The following is a 21,379-nucleotide window of genomic DNA, read 5'->3' on the forward strand; positions in this document are numbered from 1 at the left end:
CTGCCGTACAGCTTATTTAGAGGGCGTAAGTTTGTTGTCTCATTTCCGTGGAACAGCTGAACGCTGTCCTTGACCCAGTTTTGAAATCTAGCGGCATGCGAGGTCGTGCCAGGGCTCCGTGCGTTTCCATTAACGCCCACACGCAGCCATCCCAGTCTTCGCAGCGTTCCAAACTTCCTTTGCCCCTCAGCGGATTGACTTACACTCCCAGCGTGAAACAGCTCTGTCTCTCGCTCCCGATGTTGCGGGGAGCGAAAGATAGATAGATAGATGGATGGTTAGGGAGGAAGAGGGGGGGGGGGGGGTTATGGAAGGAGGAGGTCGGAAGAACAGAAAGTAGAAAGACTCGAATGTCAGACTCAGCGTACGGCGATGGGGGGGGGGGGGGGCAGCCTTGCGTTTGTTATTTGTACCTAATGAACTTGGCAGCCGCCGCGCGCGTGTTGCTTCTGGCCCTCGTTCCACAGACCGACCGATCATATCAGCTGCTCCCACACAACGCTACGCTTCGGGGGAAAAAGGATTTATCACCCCGTCGACGACGAGGCCGTTAGGGACGGAGCACAAGCACGGGTTGCAGTGTCCTTCTCAAAGAAACACACCTAAATTTGGATTGCAATTGTGCGCGTGAGTGCCTCTTCCATTTCTACCCAGACTACAAATGGCTCTGAGCACTATGGGACTTAACTGCTGAGGTCATGAGTCCCCTAGAACTTAGAACTGCTTAAACCTAACTAACCTAAGGACATCACACACATCCATGCCCGAGGCAGGATTCGAACCTGCGACCGTAGCGGTCGCGCGGTTCTAGACTGTAGCGCCTAGAACCGCTCGGCCACCTCGGCCGGCGATAATGTCGTCCTATCAAAACAGATAACAAGCATCGCCGTTGTAACGCTGTAGCTAGGAAGGATAATGGCAGTTCCTTTACGGCCCCTTCCTTCCTCGCTTAATAGGCTCCTAAATACTCGTTTCTTTATTATGCATTGCAACGATTCTAAATTCATTTTGGAAATGTTGCGAAGAACTAACGTAGACCTTGTGTCTCACAACAGGTCAGTCGGTTACTGAAAATTTTATTTCAGATCCACATTCGTTGGCTTCGCTAACTTACAACCAAACCGACACCCTCCAGCTTAACCTAAACCTCTGGCTACATTACATATCAGTCTGTCACAAGATTTCTGCTGTGGCGAACTACTACACTCGTACAAATAAGGTAGGTTACCGTTCCACATCGGACACCTTGTTCATTAAGCTGATAGCAGGAAATAGAGGGAAACAAACAGCTCAATACATTTGTTGGTGGAGATCGAGGATAATTTCATATGTTGAAAGGAAAACGCAGTGCCCGATCGCTAGGGGACTAAGGTATCTGTTCATTAGGCTTTTCGCCAGGCCTCCAGAAACCCTGCGCGGAAGACCGGTCAATGCAATTAAAGCAACGTAGTGTCACTGAATTCTTGACAGCAAAAGACGTCATCCCAAAGAAAATTCATCAGAGAATGCAAACTGTTTTTGGTGATGTTTTGGTGTGTGACCAGTGTGCTTCGTTTGTCCAGTAAATTTTTAAAGGTGATCATACTGGGACATGGAATTTGCTTGACAAACAGAGTGTTAGTCATCCTCTGACAGTAACCAGACAAAGAAACTCGAGATAGAGTTTTCAGTTGCAAAGATCATGTTATCATTGTTTCGATTTCCTCGAATGAAGAACAATAATAAGGGCAGAGCGTTATATCACAACGCTATATAACAACGCTGCGAACTTTGATACGACGACTAATATCGTTCTTAAAGGAAGAGAGGTATGTTTTCCTGCAGTACGACAATGCCTGACCAGACACTTAATATGCCACTACATCAGAAAGTGTGTCGACTTCTTTGACGGCTCCAGAAACTCGCTCATCTTTGGCAGAAGTATACCGAAATTATTTGGTGGTTTTATAGAAAAGCGAATAACGGTAATTAATGAACATATTCTAAGGTTGACTTTTGAGTTACCTTTATGAGAATATTCCTATCGAAACCCAAGTCACAAGGGTGGTGGCACTACTTTTCATTGAACTCAACTGCAAACTGAAATGGTGAAGAGCTGTCTGAAAGCGGGAATGGAAGTGGGGAACAGGCGTAAATGAATGTGTTGATTTATTTTGCCAGCTCAGTAGACGGCCAGAATCCAAAAACTAGAACGTATCTGGTTGAACTAAAGTGCCAGCTCGTATGTACCATTACGAGCGAGAAGACGGGATTGAGAAAGGATTGGGGCTGTAAAAGCAACGACTACATTTTTTACCGTGTGTGTTCCGTATTGCCCACACACACACACACATCCGTTACGGAGTATTCGTTAGTTATTACTTTCGTTACTGATTGTGATTACGTGTAATTTTTTGAATTTTGGTTTTAAATTAGTTAAGGGCTGGCCTCTGTCATTGTCGACGAAAATCACATTATTCATTATTTCTGTGCTATTCTCAGAAAAAAATTACACCGTTATTGTTTATCACCACGTGGTGAGTGCAGTACACAATAAGAAAATGCGGCCGGCCTTTACAGTGACAACGAACGGCGATAGTTGGTCACCAGACCAATTGCTGAGTCCCGGCCACTTGCTGTAGGGTGTAAAGATCCTATGCTGTGCGCTATCAAAAAGCCAGCGATTTGCCGCACATCTACATCTACATCCAAACTCCACAAGCCACCGTGCAGTACGTGGTGGAGGATACCCTGTACCACTGCTAGTTGCTTGCTTTCCTGTCCCACTCGCAAATAGAGCGAGATAAAAACGTCTGTCTGTCTCGTATCCTATATTCATGGTCCTCAAGCGAAATGTATGTTAGCGACAGTAGAATCACTCTTCAGTTAGCTTCAAATACTCTTTCTTCAAATTTTATTAATAGTGTTCCTCGAAAAGAACGTCGCCTGCCCCCAGGGATTCCTCTTTGTGTTTCCGAAGTATCTCCATACGGTGGAAAGCGTAACTAGTGAAATCGCTTAGAGCATATCTGGGAGGAAGGCACTGGAGGCTTATGAATATTGCCGAGGGGCTCCGAGCCGGACACGAACTGTATGCGGGAGAGAAAAATGTGTTCGCCTCTCCGCGACAGTTACCGACTTCGCCCGCTGATAGTAAGAAATTGGGGAGGATGTGAAAAGTACCGAGTCGGCACGAAGCGCGTGCCAAGAAGAAATCCATGTAGCGAAGAGTTTGCGGCACTCCGAGTCTGCTGAGATAACGAATTGGAGGAATACAAAAACTACCAACTTGGTTCGAGTGGGGCAAGAGTTAGAGATGGCGGTTATCCCTGAAACAACAGGTTTTCGGTTATATCGATTTTATTTCACGCCAGTTTAATCTGACAGTTAAAACCGCTCAACATAACCAGTTTCTGAAATAATCTATTTCCTATTTTTGTACTCCTAGTGTTTCCTGTAATAAACGTAGAAATCGAAGAAACGTTGAAAAATTATGACCTCAGTTTCACGAGACATAGAATCAAAATGCCAAATTGACCAGGCAAATAAAAGAAAACTAAGTCTTACCACCGTTCGCTGCTTTTCTCGGAAAGTGACAGGTGGCTGAATACTACAAAAAATTATGAGTATTTTCCTATTGATTCTAATTTTTGGAAACTCTGCTCGAAAATCATGTCGTAATCAGACATGATACCACTATTTGGGCGTTACTAGTCGTCATTGTTAAAGCGTGAAGACTGAGGTCGAAGAACTCTATTTCTCGTGTTAACTTTCCGTTTTCAAGGGCTACAAGCAGATAAGGCAAATTATGTAGACATAGGCAGCAGATCAGCTACCTTTATTTTTATTGTATACTTCCTCTTTCATTATTTCGCACAAATGAGAGACAAATTTTTAATCTTTTAAAGCAAATGAAGCATTATACCTCAGTGCTGTCACTTTGTAATGATATTTCCAAGGTAGGGTTGATGCCATTCTGCCGTGCAATGGATGTCCGGCTACGACAGCGAGAAACTATCTTACAGACCAGGTTGGGGCAAGTCTTGCACACGCGTACCTGAAGGCACGACACGAGGCGACACGGACATCACTGTCTCAGGAATATTGTACGAATACCTAAGTCATGTGTTTGTTGCTCGTTTCTGACGGCATTGGTATTAAAATAGCACTGATCTCTCTTCTCATTTTCTATTATAACGCAACTTTTACGAATAAAAATCAGTGCCGTTTCTTAAAAAAAGTTTACTGCCTTGACAAATTAATATTTATTTTTTTATTCGGTATTAGTAAAAAATAAAAAAACCTGTTACATCCGAGATCAAATTAATACCTAGTAATACCGGGTGTTCGGAACTAAAATATCGGTATCGGTTTTAACCGGTCGTTTTTTCCCATCCCTAGGACGAAGTGCGTGCGAGGAGGAAAATATGAGTGTAGCTTAATGTTTCAGCCAGTTTCAAAGTGGTACTTCGAGTCTCGTCGCATATTCGTTACTGACGTGAGTGACGAATACATGCTATCTCGAACAGTTATTGTGAGGGACGGGGCTGTACGCGGCAGCGGACTGCTCGGTCCGGCAGGTGCGGGCAGCGGGCAGAAGGAGCGGCGGAGAGACCAGTGACGGCGCGGCCGTGGTTGCCAGCCGCAAGGTTGCAGCGGCCGCCGCGCCGCCAGGAATAGACGGCCGCTGTGCCGCGGACGCAATTAGCAAATCGCGAGCCTCAGCCGCGGCATCGGGCTGCACCGCAGCCCGCTAGTGCCGAGCGGCTCCTCTCCAGCGGGGCCGTCTCTCCAGACGGCCGTCGTCACGACAGATGCCTACCTCCGTCACCCGCTGCTCTGACGCACGCTACCGGAGGCGCTGCAGTTCTCGATGTTGACACCCTTACCCAAGTCGCACAGGAGCTGCTGCGGGTATGACAGCTCAGAACCTCAACTTCAGCCGAAGTGGCAGGAAGTGCACTTTCTTCCTCGACACTGATCAGCCAGAACATTACGACACGTACCTAATAGCCGGTATGTCCACCTTTGGCACTTTGGCACGGATAACAGCGGGGTCGCGTCGTGGCATAGAAGCAATGAAGCCTTGATAAGTCGCTGGAGGCAATTGGCGCCACATCTACTCGCACAAGTGACCTAATTACCGTAAATTCCAGGGAGGGGGCGATGGACTGTGACGCCACGTTCAGTCACATACCAGATGTGTTCGATCGGGTTCAGACCTGGCTAGTTCGAGGGAGGAGGGGGGCAGCACATCACTTTGAACTCGCTACTGCATTCCTCGAACCACTCCGTCACACTCCTGACCTTGTGACATGGCGCGTTATGTTGCTGAAAAATGTCACTGCTGTCGGGAAACATGATCGTCTGCAACCAGTGTACGATATTCCTTGGCCGTCATGGTGAGATCGTGGACCTCGCTGTCTGGTCTCCTTCCCCAAACAACCCAACACCCCCCCCTCCCCCCCCCCCCTCTCTCTCTCTCTCTCTCTCTCTCTCTCACACACACACACAAAGAAAATTATAAAGTAAATATATAAAATAAATAAAGAAATATAAAATATTTTAAAAAATCATACTAAAACAAGTACCGCACAAGCACACACATTCGCGCACACTCATTCGATCTTTGGCAGTAATATTCGACGGTCGGAAACACCAACCAAAACGTAGCATGAAAACAAGTCCCCAGTTCCTAGTGCTGTGAAGAGCGAAAAACAAAATTTCAAATGGCGGTTGTGTTTAAGAAGAAGAAGAAGAAGAAGAAGAAGAGAGCCAAAAATAGAACAAAAACACATGTCGGACAACATCCACTAAACCTGTAAGTAGAATTTTAAATTTTTACTACATCATAGAGAAGCCAACCACTAAAACTGTTTATAGCCTATGTATACCTCGTCCCAAAATGTAAACTAAGTAGGATAAATAAAATATGTACGTATTCCAGGCCGCTGAAGATGCCTTGCAAATAATAAAAGCGAAACGCGTATGGCACGAAAATTCTGTTTGATTCAGTTGTTATTAGACGGTCGAGAAGTAAGATTTATCAACATGCCGTAAGCCAATATGTGTCTCCACTTGTCCGTAGATACTCGACCATTTATGAGATAACGGTCGCCAAAGCTTTTAACGGAACTTGGAAGTCTTTTAGCGCGCGATATGCTTAGCCCAAGTGGTGGCACAGTGGCTAGTGTCGCGGCTTCTGACTTTCGCGTGCCGTATTTCAAAACAGTTATAGTTGTGTTTTATTACATTCTGTAGGAAGATTTGGTGCATTTCCATAGATGACACCGACCGTACAAAGATTCGAAAGATAGAAATTCCGAACAATATGAGCAACGCGCCAGAACGACATTTCTTCGCATGAGTCTGACTCGGTAAAGAAACGTTAGCTTTGCTGAAGGTTTCACGCGTAGTCAATAATTTCGCGGGAAACCACGCATAAAGGATTACTTTTCCGAAATCTGGTATTTGCAAATGATTATGAATCAAGATACTCCATAGGAATTTCGCCGAAAACAAGTTTCAAATAACTTTTTCGTTCATTTATTCATTTTTTAATTAATTCATTAAACCATTAGTAGACGAATAAGGACATCGTTTTTTAATGTACATTGGAAAACATTCGTGTAGTAATCTTCTATGGGCATAGGAAGATAGATAAAAAACAAAAATTAAGAAAAAATAGAGTTTCGAACACGGGTCGCAAAATTGTGAAGCTGCGGCGCTAGACACTGCGCTGCGCTTGAATTACTTAATCGATAATAGATACCTCGAGAATTCTGACCGTCGGTTTGTCAGAAACGGTCGTGTATGTACGGATAAAACGGAGCGAGACACGTGTCCGCATAATTTGACTCCTCTTCCAGTAAGCGAAGTTTCTGGGAAATCGCGTTATGGCACTTGCCGTGTTCTCGTCAGCCATCCAGGATCGTACGATCGTGTCACGTACATTGAGTCAGGAAACGGACTTGTTTTAGCTGTGAAAGTATTCACACGGACAGTGTTATGACGTTTGAGGCACCATTTATCGTTAGCATGCTGACCATTGTTACGATTTCCACTGGAGCAGAGAAAGGCGTGCTGACACTGTTGGGCATAACGGCGACACTGGACGCAAGAGTGGCACCACGTGTCTTCTCGGTTGCTTTCTTCATCTTCACACAGGCCCAGCACATAAGGTGATGGTGTGGGATGCGAATAGGTGCACAACCCGATCACCTCTGGTTCGAATAGCCGTTAATTAGGACAGCAGCTGTTACGTTTTCTTGTAGCCTGTGTGAGTGAGAAGTCTCTTCACCCGTATTTAATCTGTTCATTATCAGACCGCAGCCGGTTTCGTATAACTGAAAGCCACATCCTCACGTGACATGCAACTAACTGAAATCAAAATTGACTCACTGACGACATTTAGCCGTTTATTGATTTGGCCTGACAACGAATGTTGGCTTCCATGTTCCGCGCTGTGTAGCTCTTATGACTTAGTTACATGTCTCCCGAGGATGTAGTTTTCGGTGACACGAAACATTTTGTGACCTGATAGTAAAAAAGATTAAATTATGGCTGAAGCGACTTCTTAATCCCCAAGATCATTACTCACAGTTGTGGTTGCTCTCTCTGCAATGTTTTATGCAGCCGAGAAAGCGTAAAAAAATATTATTGCCTACAAAAAACTTTGTCGTGCCTGTTTTATCGTAACGTGTAGTGACACTAGCCACAATGACAACGAAAACAACGGCGTAAACAGACTTCAGTAGACTCCTTATTAGATTTCCCAATTTCCAAAACTGTACTTCTCGAAAGCAAGCGTTGGCATCCTCATTGATACTTTGGGGCACCGGCGTTCTTCGCTTAGTGTGCTGATAACTATGTTCTGTTTCTCTAGTAAGAATAACTTGAAACAAAAAACAAACTATCAATTTTTCGAGAACACATTTTCACATCAACGTTCATAATCGAATAAAATCAGCCCCTTTCTTAGATATGTTCGCCAATACTGATATGGTAAGTTTAATATAATTTGTGCAACGCTGGGGAGCATTTGATAGAGTCGAGGACTGATATTTGAATCTGACTGTCGCAGAATGCGGTTCGGATATTGTATATCCAAACAATTTATAAATAGCTTCCTTCTACATACTTTTGCTCAATTCCTTAAAAGAAATATACACTCAGCGTTGTTGCGCGTGATTTCTAGTAATAACAGTAAAACTGGAGGATATGGCAAGTGTTACCGCGGCAAAGCAGGCTAGTTGTTTCAGAACTGAGATTGGATAGTTAGAATCATTATTTTGACGGAACATTTTTGTCCGCGGTACATGAAGCCTTCCAAAAACCTTCTATCTCTCGCCACATGGGAGATTTTGTTGCCACCCGCCTTCCACCTCTGTGTGCTGAAGATCTATGTTCGCTCTTCCGAAGAGGTTGATGTGAGCAAGGTCACGGAGCGACCAAGTGAATCGCGAAGCTGATGTCACGACTATATTGAATCAGCCTGCTGCGGGGCGATCTGCGAGGTCACGTTACGTTTGCTACTTCCAGTCAAGAGCGTGGGCTATGCTGATAAATTTCCGCTTACAGTGGTATTGCGAGTTCGCTGGTTTAGTCTATTGAATTTCACTTTCATGCATGGGAGCAGTGATAGTTCATGTAACAGTTTGCTTCTCAGTATGGTGACACGCAAGCGGCACGAAGTACTTGTTAACCGCAGTCAGTGTTGTAAAGTGAACGCAAGTGAATTGGCGGGAATGTCGTACATTACCGCTCGTTTCTCAAATTTTAACAGGTGCAGGGTGCGCTTAACAGTCTGTCTGTGTGCTAACAAAAATTTTATTTGGTTGATTTTCTTCGGGCACACGCTGCCCACAAAGGTTGTGAGAGGTAACGAACAGTCGACCGTACACAACTCTAGTTACCGCTGTCGTTTACTGCAAGATAGTCATCTTCCGCACTTCGACAGAAAGTATTCCTTGCTCAGAAAAGCGCTGTAGGTATACTCTCAAGTGTCCACCAACGAAGCAAATGTAGACAGTTGTTCATAAAAGAGCTAGGCATAGAAAACAGTAGTTAACAATACTTTTTGTTGCAAAAAACTTTATAGCACTTGCCTCTATTCAAGTAGGGCCACCGGCTTCTACGCACTGCTTTGATTACAATTTCGTTTGTGGCGTGAAGTGATGAATCCAAGTCTCTTCCGTAGTGTCAAATAAACGCACAAAATAAGTAGAAGTCTTTCTAAAATAATCAGTAGTCATTTCCTGTTGATCACCCTTCGACACGCATCTCGCACAACGCTTTTTTACTTAACTTTTCGTATAAAAAGTACTGTATTGTTTCTTCGTATATGCCTATATCATCAACTGTTGATACATACTTTAATAGGCGTTCGACCAATACGATGTCGTGCACTTCTCGAACGTTTTAGTGACGCCCTATAGTGGGTAATAGTTGAGAGAAGTGCCACGTGCTCATTTGTAAATGCTGGACACGAATGAGTAAACTCTTCACCAACGTTGGATCGATTTCCTTTGCAATAAATCGTCTAAAATGAAGAGTTTTATGACGTCACGTTGTCCAGTTTCAACGGAGTACACACAGAACAATTGTTTTAAGAAACTTCATATGTAACACAATTATTCATTGGCAACTGAAATAGATTATGGAGTAATACATACGTTTATGGAAAAAGGAAACCATTTACGTCAACGCTGTCTGCGATTCAGGCCGAGAATTTTTCTCTTGGTCCTCGCGTATTAATTTAGCCAAAACAAGGCTGAAGCGTTCAGTGGTCCTGTTCCGAAATTTATTTAGAGGTGGGCGCAAGGTCCATCTGTGTGAACTAACATGGGGCAAGTAGAAAGGAAGTAGAGGGAACGGTGTCTATGTCGGATCCATGTGTCCAATGTTCGCCGAGCAACGCTCATCAGGAGAGCACGGTATAATTACAAATGCCGTTGACTTACCAATTTGGGTTGGTAGTGACCGAAACCTCGACTTGTGGGATAAATTTGTGTGAGCTACAGAGATTATACGTTGAAGTGCCAAAGTCTTATCTGTTGGTTTTTGCACAACAAGCAGTCCACAAGCTACTCGCGCGATCTTATCTGAAAAGCGGTGCGTGCAGAGTGAGCACTGTCCCTGAGCGGCCCCCCCCCCCCCCCCCCCCCACACACACACACAGGTACTGCTGTCCGCCCCGTAGTGGCAGGTGCTCGCTGGCCTCGCCGTTTAAAGCACGCTGTACGTGCCGCTTGGCCCTGCTGCCCCTCAGAGGCCGTGTCAAACCGTGGTCTCGTCACTGGAAGGACACACTTCAGTTGCTCTTCCTATGGCGCTCAGCACCGGCATCTTTCCTCGGTGAAACTCGCGAACTTTACACTGTGGAGCTTTTAACATCTCTGCCACTGTGAGGGAAGTAAACACGCAGAAGACAGCACACTGACACAGTAAAGCCTTTGATAATTGCCTCAATTCCGCGTCCACAAGTTTCTTCATATTTGCCGGGTCCGCCCGAAGCCACACAATGATGATCTACATCTACACTGACGGTGTGTGGCGGAGGGTACCCTGAGTGCCTCTATCGGTTCTCCCTTCTATTCCAGTCTCGTATTGTTCGTGGAAAGAAGGATTGTCGGTATGCTTCTTTGTGGGCTCTAATCTCTCTGATTTTATCCTTATGGTCTCTTCGCGAGATATACGTAGGAGGGAACAATATACTGCTTGACTCTTCGGTGAAGGTATGTTCTCGAAACTTTGACAAAAGCCCGTACCGAGCTACTGAGCGTCTCTCCTGCAGAGTCTTCCACTGGAGTTTATCTATCATCTCCGTAACGCTTTCGCGATTACTAAATGATCCTGTAACGAAGCGCGCTGCTCTCCGTTGGATCTTCTCTCTCTCTTCTATCAACCCTATCTGGTACGGATCCCACACTGCTGAGCAGTATTTAAGCAGTGGGCGAACAAGCGTACTGTAACCTACTTCCTTTGTTTTCGGATTGCATTTCCTTAGGATTCTTCCAGTGAATCTCAGTCTGGCATCTGCTTTACCGACGATCAACTTTATATGATCATTCCATTTTAAATCACTCCTAATGCGTACTCCCAGATAATTTATGGAATTAACTGCTTCCAGTTGCTGACTTGCTATTTTGTAGCTAAATGATAAGGGACCTATCTTTCTATGTATTCGCAGCACATTACACTTTCCTACATTGAGATTGAATTGCCATTCCCTGCACCATGCGTCAATTCGCTGCAGATCCTCCTGCATTTCAATACAATTTTCCATTGTTACAACCTCTCGATACACCACAGCATCATCTGCAAAAAGCCTCAGTGAAATTCCGATGTCATCCACAAGGTCATTTACGTATATTGTGAATACCAACGGTTCTATGACACTTCGCTGCGGCACTCCAGAAATCACTCTTACTTCGGAAGACTTCTCTCCATTGACAATGACATGCTGCGTTCTGTTATCTAGGAACTCTTCAATCCAATCACACAATTGGTCTGATAGTCCATATGCTTTTACTTTGTTCATTAAACGACTGTGGGGAACTGTATCGAACGCCTTGCGGAAGTCAAGAAACACGGCATCTACCTGTGAACCCGTGTCTATGGCCCTCTGAGTCTCGTGGACGAATAGCGCAAGCTGGGTTTCACACGACTGTCTTTTTCGAAACCCATGCTGATTCCTACAGAGTAGATTTCTAGTCTCCAGAAAAGTCATTATACTCGAACATAATACGTTTTCCAAAATTCTACATCTGATCGACGTTAGAGATATAGGTCTATAGTTCTGCACATCTGTTCGACGTCCCTTCTTGAAAACGGGGATGACCTGTGCCCTTTTCCAATCCTTTGGAACGCTACGCTCTTCTAGAGACCTACGGTACACCGCTGCAAGAAGGTTCCTTCGCGTACTCTGTCCAAAATCGAACTGGTATCCCATCAGGTCCAGCGGCCTTAACTTTTTTGAGCGATTTTAATTGTTTCTCTATCCCTTTGTCGTCTATTTCGATATCTACGATTTTCTCATCTATGCGACAATCTAGAGAAGGAAAAAGATATTTAGTATTTCGGCCTTTAGTCTGTCATCCTCTGTTTCAGTACCATTTTGGTCACAGAGTGTCTGGACATTTTGTTTTGATCCACCTACCTCTTTGACATAAGACCAAAATTTCTTAGGATTTTCTGCCAAGTCAGTACATAGAACTTTACTTTCGAATTCATTGAACGCCTCTCGCATAGCCCTCCTCACACTACATTTCGCTTCGCGTAATTTTTGTTTGTCTGCAAGGCTTTGGCTATGTTTATGTTTGCTGTGAAGTTCCCTTTGCTTCCCCAGCAGTTTTCTAACTCGGTTGTTGTACCACGGTGGCTCTTTTCCATCTCTTACGATCTTGCTTGGCACATACTCATCTAACGGATATTGTACGATGGTTTTGAACTTTGTCCACTGATCCTCAACACTATCTGTACTTGAGACAAAACTTTTGTGTTGAGCCGTCAGGTACTCTGTAATCTGCTTTTTGTCACTTTTGCTAAACAGAAAAATCCTCCTACCTTTTTTAATATTTCTATTTACGGCTGAAATCATCGATGCAGTAACCGCTTTATGATCACTGATTCCTTGTTCTGCGTTAACTGTTTTCGGGGCTGTTTGTCACCAGAAGGTCTAATATGTTATCGCCACGAGTCGGTTCTCTGTTTAACTGCTCAAGGTAGTTTTCAGATAAAGCACTTAAAAAATTTCACTGGATTCTTTGTCCCTGCCACCCGTTATGAACGTTTGAGTCTCCCAGTCTATATCCGGCTAATTAAAATCTCCACTCAGAACTATAACATGTTGGGGAAATCTACTCGAAATATTTTCCAAATTATCCTTTAGGTGTTCAGCCACAACAGCTGCTGAGCCAGGGGGCCTATAGAGACATCCAATTACTATGTCTGAGCCTGCTTTAACCGTGACCTTCACCCAAATTATTTCACATTTCGGATCTCCGTCAATTTCCTTCGATACTATTGATGATCACATCCCACGGAGCTACCAAATAGTGGGGATGTTCGCTGTGAAATTTCAGCCGCTGTTCGAAATAGTCACAGTCATTTTCGATGGGATGAAATGAAATGCAGTGATCGTATTGCATTAGTCTTCGAGCGGCTGGTTAAATCTTAGTATTTGCCACCACTTCGGCGACTCGGGCGCCTTTCAGTACGAGATGAAATTATTAGGACAGCACAAACACCAATTCCCCGAGCGAAAAAATTCTCCTACCCGGCCACGAATCGAATACGGGACCACGCTATCCAGAGGCAGCTAACCACTAGACCATGAAGATCTGTCATTTAGCTGCCATTCGAGGTGTGATTGGTTGCTTGAGTGTTTATCCGACCAGAAAAGTATGTGCTCAGGCTTATGAAAACGGCTCTCGCCAGCTTGGAAAATCGGAGTATCCCTAACATACTAGTTAAAAAACAGTCGTAGGTTGTAGGATGTTCTTTATTAACTTACGAACGACACGTTCCGCCCGGATAAGGCATCGTTGGGTTATGTTAAAAAAATCAGAAATTTTGTGTCAAAGGCATCCGTCACGAAGGCATCATACGGCATATACCTCACTTGAAGGCAAACTCATGCAGGCGACGACAGGGATGGCATCGCACATATGTATGCACTATGTGAATACGGACGGGTTTCTGGGACCGTTGTAGTGTACAGCTGTTTACAGCTGCCGCGCCAGACCCTGTTCTGCGATGCTACGCCTGTCGTCGCCTCAATGAAGTTGCCCTTTAGTACGTTTTATGCGGTATTATGGCTTCTAGACGGATGCTTTTTTGCAGAAAATTTCTGTTTTTTAACATAACCTTATGATGCCGTATTGTGTCGAAACGAACCGTTCTGAAGTTAATAAGGACTGTATTTTTAAATAGTAGCAGAAGAAGGTTCTACTCCACAACGCAAAGATGGAGTGAAATAATTTTTAACCATAACATACTCATCATGAAGATGAAGCCGGCCGCGGTGGTCTTGCGGTTCTAGGCGCTGCAGTCCGGAACCGCGGGACTGCCACGGTCGCAGGTTCGAATCCTGCCTCGGCCATGGATGTGTGTGATGTCCTTAGGTTAGTTAGGTTTAAGTAGTTCTAAGTTCTAGGGGACTGATGACCTAAGATGTTAAGTCCCATAGTGCTCAGAGCCATTTGAACCATTTATGGACATGAAGAACAAAATGGCAACACTTATCCATACATAATGTCGAAATCAATATTGTGAATCGTGTTCACAGTAGCCTGAATGAATGGCCCTAAGTCATAGTACGAAAGACACCGCCACAAAACATCACCGAACCACTTCCTGCGTGAAGTACGCCCTCCACACACTGCGAGTTAAATGCCTCGGCGGCCTGCCTGCAGGGGTGGATGCGTGGGGAGACGGGGAGGGGTCCGTGAAATTTATGCGATTACTCCTCTAACGTAAAAAGATATTTTATTAGAAGCGTTATCACTTGTAAATACATCAATTTGCAAATGTTACAGCCAACTTCCAAAGAAAAAGTAGCATCAGTGACAATTACAAGCTATGAGCCGGCCGAAGTGGCCGTGCGGTTAAAGGCGCTGCAGTCTGGAACCGCAAGACCGCTACGGTCGCAGGTTCGAATCCTGCCTCGGGTATGGATGTTTGTGATGTCCTTAGGTTAGTTAGGTTTAACTAGTTCTAAGTTCTAGGGGACTAATGACCTCAGCAGTTCAGTCCCATAGTGCTCAGAGCCATTTGAACCATTTTTTTGAATTACAAGCTATGTTCAACATAGAATACTACTTTTCTGCTGTTTGGACGAGAGCCTATTCTTGTGGATGGGCTTGCCGCCACACCTGTAACATTCCATCCAGGTAAAGGCACAAATTCACTGGCTTACCTTATCTGTCCGCAGCTCGTGGTCGTGCGGTAGCGTTCTCGCTTCCCACGCCCGGGTTCCCGGGTTCGATTCCCGGCGGGGTCAGGGATTTTCTCTGCCTCGTGATGACTGGGTGTTGTGTGCTGTCCTTAGGTTAGTTAGGTTTAAGTAGTTCTAAGTTCTAGGGGACTGATGACCATAGATGTTAAGTCCCATAGTGCTCAGAGCTATTTGAACCATTTTTTTTACCTTATCTATTGTCAGCGACAAAAACCCGACACGGTTCGGGAGACCGCAGTTAGAATCGGAAAACCACGGGAAGTCAAGTAAGGCAAAACAAAAAAGAGAGAGACTTTCTACTAAGGAAAAGGAGGAAAAACAAAACAGGCTGACTACCCCCAACGTAGGCGGCGACGACGGACTCGTCATTTACACAGCCTGCAGCACTATCTGCACAGGCGCAGTGCTGAGTGAGATATTGTACTTACTATGTTCAATGCAGAGTTCCATTTCAAGTTGCGTAAATAATGGCGTCAAAATCGTGAAAGTTTGTTGCTGTTACAGTTCTTAAATCAGTTGCACCACACATGAACTTCTCAAATTTTCCGAGTTATGCTTTTCAAATGATAATTTGTCTGAACTGGAATTTCTTGGATGTTGTGCCAAAGTGATATAATAAGCACTGATGTAAACAAATTAATAGTATTATATTAAAATATTTTGTGTATTTTATGTATCTAAAAAATTTAGTCTTATTGTACGCAACATTGTGTGCGCTTTATGGTTACTATTATTAAAATCTAAGGTACCCGTGGCATACTAATCTAACTATATTTCGGGACGGGAAGAGATAGCTACAAATGTGATACACTCACAGAAACTGAACCCTCCGCCACTGACCGACGATGCACTCTGCGGCTCGCGTCATTTGAAAAGAGGCAAAACGACGGCACATTGGACCACAGTACACTCCTCCATTCATCTGGCGTCCAGTCTGGGTGTTGTGTGGCCCATTGAAGACCTGCAGCTGTATGTGCCGCTGTGAGCAGTGGATTTTTGCGAGGTACCCGACTCCCATTGTCCACCGCGTGCAGTTCGCTTCGCATTGTTCGCTCGGTAACTGGTTGAGATGTACCTGCATTCAATGACAGCGGCAGTTGCTATCGGGCACGAAACCAGCTGAACCGTGGAAATAGAAAACGTTCTAAGAACAGGTTTTTCGTAAAACGCCTTTTAGTACTGTTGTGTTCCCGGTACTCTGCTGTGTGTCCGTAGACTTGATCCTTGTGGCAAATCGTGGATGAAATGTTTCAGACATGAGTTAGTAGTTTGTGTATGGTCTTTTGCGCCAACTAGTGCTTCCTTCTGGAGTTCCAAACTTTAAAATATACGAGAAATGACTTGTGTTCACTACAGTTCTACTAGTTAAAAACTTATTGCGGTATTTCTGTACTTTAAAAGTAAATTGTACTGCCTAAGTTTTACTGGCACTCGTAAAAAATTAAAAAATTTAGAAAATTCCGTGTTGGGACTTAGACCCAGTAGGTTTTGATACGGAATGTAGAGCGTTCTTAATAAAATATTTATTTGCATTTTTTTTTCGTTGCTGCGGTGAGCAGCATAATTCTGTTGTACTACAATACCTTCACAGTTTTTTGGATCCAAATCAACTGTCCGGACCGGGACAAATTTTCATTGTTGTCATTTCATTCTGCAGCTGATGGTGGTGTGTTTCGTAACGACTGTGGTCGCCGCAGTGCCTGTTGCTTTGGACATGCCTGGGTAATCAAAATAACGCAGGCAGTAAAGTATCGCAGAAATACATTGTTTTCTCATTGTCTTGACAAATAAGAGATCTGCAATTTCCACCCTTCAGTTATCATTGACAGTGCGTGACACTCGTGTTCGGCCCCTGTTGTGGAATGTTCCTACGACGACTGTCCCTACGCCGTGTTACATGGGTGGGAGTGGTACACAATTCCCTGTAGACACGTGGACAGTGCGCCTTGTTAACCAACAGGTCGGGTAACTTTAATCACTGTCTAGTCAAACACAGTAGCTCGTGTCTTCCATTCTGTCATGTCGCCACGTCGATCCATATGATTGCGTACAACCGGCTGACACACACACACACACACACACACACACACACACACACACACACACACACACACACACACACACCACTGTCGTGACACAACGTCACTAGTGCAGGGTCACATGACTGCTTGGCACTAGCCGTACACCATCGGCAGTACTGCAAAACGAGCTCAATGGTCTTCCGAGGGAGTCACTAATATTTTGTTCGATGAACTGATTTAAAGGACAGTGAAGAAGCCTTGGAGATTCAGTGCTGCACAGATGGTGAATGATGATGTGACGTAATATCATAATGATTATCAACTATGGAAGGGAAATCTGTCGCGATTCGTAGCAGCAGTCTCTTTGACCCTAAACTGATATTACGTAAATATTTTTTTTTAATACATAAAATATTTTATAACAGCAGAACAGCAATGCTGAGTATTCGCTGAATGCTTGTTGATTCCACCGATGCCATACATTCCTTCTGGAATTGTATTTTAGGGCCGGCCGGAGTCGCCGAGCGGTTCTAGGCGCTCTGGAACCGCGCGACCGCTACGGTAGCAGGTTCGAATCCTGCCTCGGGCATGGATGTGTCTGACGTCTTTAGGTTCGTTAGGTTTAAGTAGTTCTAAGTTCTAGGCGACTGATGACCTCAGAAGTTAAGTCGCATAGTGCTCAGAGCCATTTGAACCATTTTTGACTGATAGTATATAACAACTAAAGATCATTTTAGGGTAACAGGATTCGGGGAGGTTCTACACATTTAACTTATTCCAAAACTGTTTCACGTATTATTATGGTGCAACATTGAAATAAAGTTAAACGAGTGTTTCCAAAGGTAACGTCCACTTTAATGATGTGAGAAAACAAAACACATTGCTTCATTCACACAACAGTAACGCAAACGCATCAGGTGGATTAATAAAATATTAATCATAATTTGTGCGCCTTCGTGCTTGAGTGGTCAGCGTGGCTGACTGCCATGTATGTGCAGAACCCGGGCTCCTCTGCCGGCACTGTCAGGGATTTTTCATTGGTGAGGGTGAATCAGCCTCGTGGGGACAGTTGAGGAGCTACTTGATTGGGAAGTAGCGGCTCCAGGTCACGCGAAGTAACGACGACAGGGAGAACACTGTGCTGACCCTGTGCCCTTCCGTACGGCTTCCGCTGGCGTCATTCGATGAGGGTTCGAGTCCTCCATCGGCCATGGATGTGTGTGTGTTGTTCGTAGCATAAGTTAGTTTAAGCTGTTTTAAGTAATGTGTAAGTCTAGGGATCGATGACCTCATCAGTTTCGTCCCTTAGGAATTCACACATTTCCGCGCGGCTAGCCATTAGGAAGCCTAATTCCACTACGAAGTACATATTTATATTAAGTTTTTGTGACCTCAGATGCATAAAAATAGAGGGGAAAGGCATGTGTAAGCATAGAAGTTTAAGAGATGCTTCAAGGCATTTCTGAGTGAATCGATGTTGAGGTCCGTCGTTTGACCTACACTACTTCGTTTTTGTAATTACCTTCCAAAATTAGGTTGAGAACATGGGAAAAACATGTCCGATCGCTGTTGTTGTCAAATCTGATAGTCAACTGTGTTTACTTGAGAAATGTAATTCTCTGGACACGTGTTATGACTGAATTGGTACACGAAACAGAGTGCCAAACACAAGTGAAACCAGGGACCAAATTCCTGGAACTGACTGCAGCCAGTTGATGTATTTGTGGCGTAGAGTGGGGACAGAGGATTTAATTGTCGATTGACCTCGAGCTTAGAAAACGCCACAAGGATGGTAACCAGAGTGAGCGTAGACGAGGTGGCGGCGAGGTCCGTGGGAAGGGCGGCGCATCCAGTGGTGGCGCCGCGACGCAGCACATAGCTGAGCTGGCCGGCGCGCTGACGTGGCCGCCGACGCCGCCGGCCCCGTTCCCACCCGCCACTCGCCTCAAAATTAACTCGCGCGCCGCCCGTACTGCGCACTCACACGTACTGCCTAGATACCACGCCCACCACACACAGCCGGCAACTCAGCAACGTAAACACACTAGTTCCCCGAATATTAAGCACGTCTGTGCCATCCAAAAATTTGGGCTAGTTCAAAGACTCTACAGACAAGTAGTCACAGATTTGGGAAATAACGAACGTATTTTTGTACCTTGTTTTCCACGTAGCACTGTGCATCTCATTTAATACTCAGATACCTGATATAACATCTAACCATATAACGAGCATAGTACGATTTAAGGAATAAATGGCATATGATAAAAAAGAAAAGAACAACAGCTCTAACAAATCGTTGTCTTTGTGTTTCAAGACTGCTGTGATGCAGCTGTTCACGATTGTCGGGGAATGAAGACTCCTACGCCATCTGTTGGTGTTCTGTTAAGTCTGTACATTGTGCTGCCCTCTGCAGCGGATATATTTCAACGGTAACTGTAAAATGAACGTGTGAGAATAAGGGTGTGTGTGAGCAGAAGTTTTACTGTGTCCTTGATTTCACTAGTGTGTAGCAACATTTTGGTGCCGAAACCCGGGAGAACATGAAGAGATAGAGTGCTACTACACATTAAAGAGGACTCGACGCCGGCGGAGAAGGTTTTGAGCGACTTCAATCTCAAAATCCGGTCACGTCACGCCACGTTCAGCTCACACAGATAAGTTGCGGCATTGCTCTGAAACTGTAGCAAAGGACACTGCGGGGCGATTGATTTGTATGTGATGTCACTTGGTGCATGTTTGTTGGTGGCAGAGCAATAGAGGGCAGTTGGCGTATTATTTGCAAAGCACAAAGGGGACTTGCTAAAGTATTGGGTGACTGCAGCGCCATCTGTTAGCAACAGCGACCACTACTAAAGGTCTCGGAAGTTGAAAACTGCACGGTCGCACCATCTCTTGAGAACTACAACCATCACTAGGGGCTGCTAACGGTTCACACTCCAGGACAGCGCCATCCCTTAGCGATAGCATCCAACTGACGGGGTGTCTTGTCCTTGAACGCACTCTCGCGACAGAAGGCAAAACCACCAACTCACCATGGCAGAAGCAGTAGCTACGAACTTGGGGAGGCTGCGCCGGAAGCGGACGACCTTGCGATCGAATGCGACCCGTTTCGTCAGCCAAATAAACGCCTTCGATGGTTCTACAGCTGCAGAAGAAGTAGAACACTTCCAGGAACGCCTGCAGGAAACATTAGAAGAGTTGACACGACTCAACGATACAATACAGGACTTGCTGGATGACTCTGAATACGAAGCCGACACGGAAGCTTGTGAGGAATATACTGATAAATGCAAACGCGCCCTCCGAAAGGCGAAAGGCCTTCTAGGAGGAGCGCGCTCAGGAGACAGAAACGCGACGTCAGCGGCTCAACAACACGCCTGTATGGACATACAATTGCCTACAAATCAACCTTCACGCATTCTCAGGGGATATAGAAGCTTGGCCTCGATTTTGGGAGCAATTCACAGCTTCCATAGACGAGAATCCGATGGTGTCAACAATGAACAAGCATGTATTCCTCCGTGGTTACCTTGATGGGGAACGTAAGGACTTGGTCGATGGCATTGCTGTTACAGCCGATACATATGAGCAGACTAAGCAAATTTTGAAATCCAAATATGGGGATAGGAACAGAATTATCCAAAGTCACCTGGATTTCTTGGAGAATCTTAACACTTCGACTTCAGGCAGTCCAGAGGCTCTCAATTCCACCTACATTGAGTGCCATAAGCGCATCCAAGCACTACGAGCACTAGGAGAAAATGTGGACTCTTATGGGAGAGTGCTTGCACCCAAACTTCTTCGAGCCTTTCCTGAAGAAATTTGCAAAAATTGGCTTGTTCATGCCCGAAGGCAAAAGATTGAAGAAGGGAACCTCACCCACCTTATGGAGTTCTTAAATGAAGAGGTGGAAGGAGCTATCAACACACGCAAAATTCGTGGAGATACTGTACCACACGAAAATTACGTACCAACAGCATCTGCCTTCCATGTAAAGGTTAAAACGAAGAGGGACAAGAAGAAACAACAGAATTCAGAGCCCTTCTGTGTGTATTGCGGCGAAAGAGGGCACTGGGGCCAAGACTGCCAAAAGATTGCAAGCTTGCAGGCAAGAATCGACGCCCTCAAGACAATGAACCGTTGCTTTCTATGCCTGAGACGTGGCCACAACAGAAATCAGTGTTTCAAACGGGGAAAGGCGTCCTGTGCGAAATGTAAGGGGGAGCACCACATTTCTATCTGTAGTAGCCATACCACAACAGTAAATAAAATTGAAACTATGACTTCTAACTTCACATACCTGCAGACTGCTCGTGTGAGTATCACAGGACCCACTGGTAAGAGCAGACAGACACGTGCCATCCTGGACACAGGGAGTCAATCGAGTTTCATTCACCATTCACTGATCGAATCTCTCCAA

At 45.0% G+C, this 21,379-nt stretch overlaps 1 protein-coding gene across 1 annotated transcript in view; it reads left to right on the top strand.

Annotated features, from left to right (window-relative positions):
* Positions 1-21,379, top strand: part of LOC126236934 (uncharacterized) — a 557,773-nt gene that overhangs the window by 535,088 nt on the left and 1,306 nt on the right. The gene's annotated exons all lie outside the window — the stretch shown is intronic.

The sequence above is a fragment of the Schistocerca nitens genome, chromosome 2, assembly GCF_023898315.1.
Source record: "Schistocerca nitens isolate TAMUIC-IGC-003100 chromosome 2, iqSchNite1.1, whole genome shotgun sequence".
NCBI lineage: Eukaryota > Metazoa > Arthropoda > Insecta > Orthoptera > Acrididae > Schistocerca > Schistocerca nitens.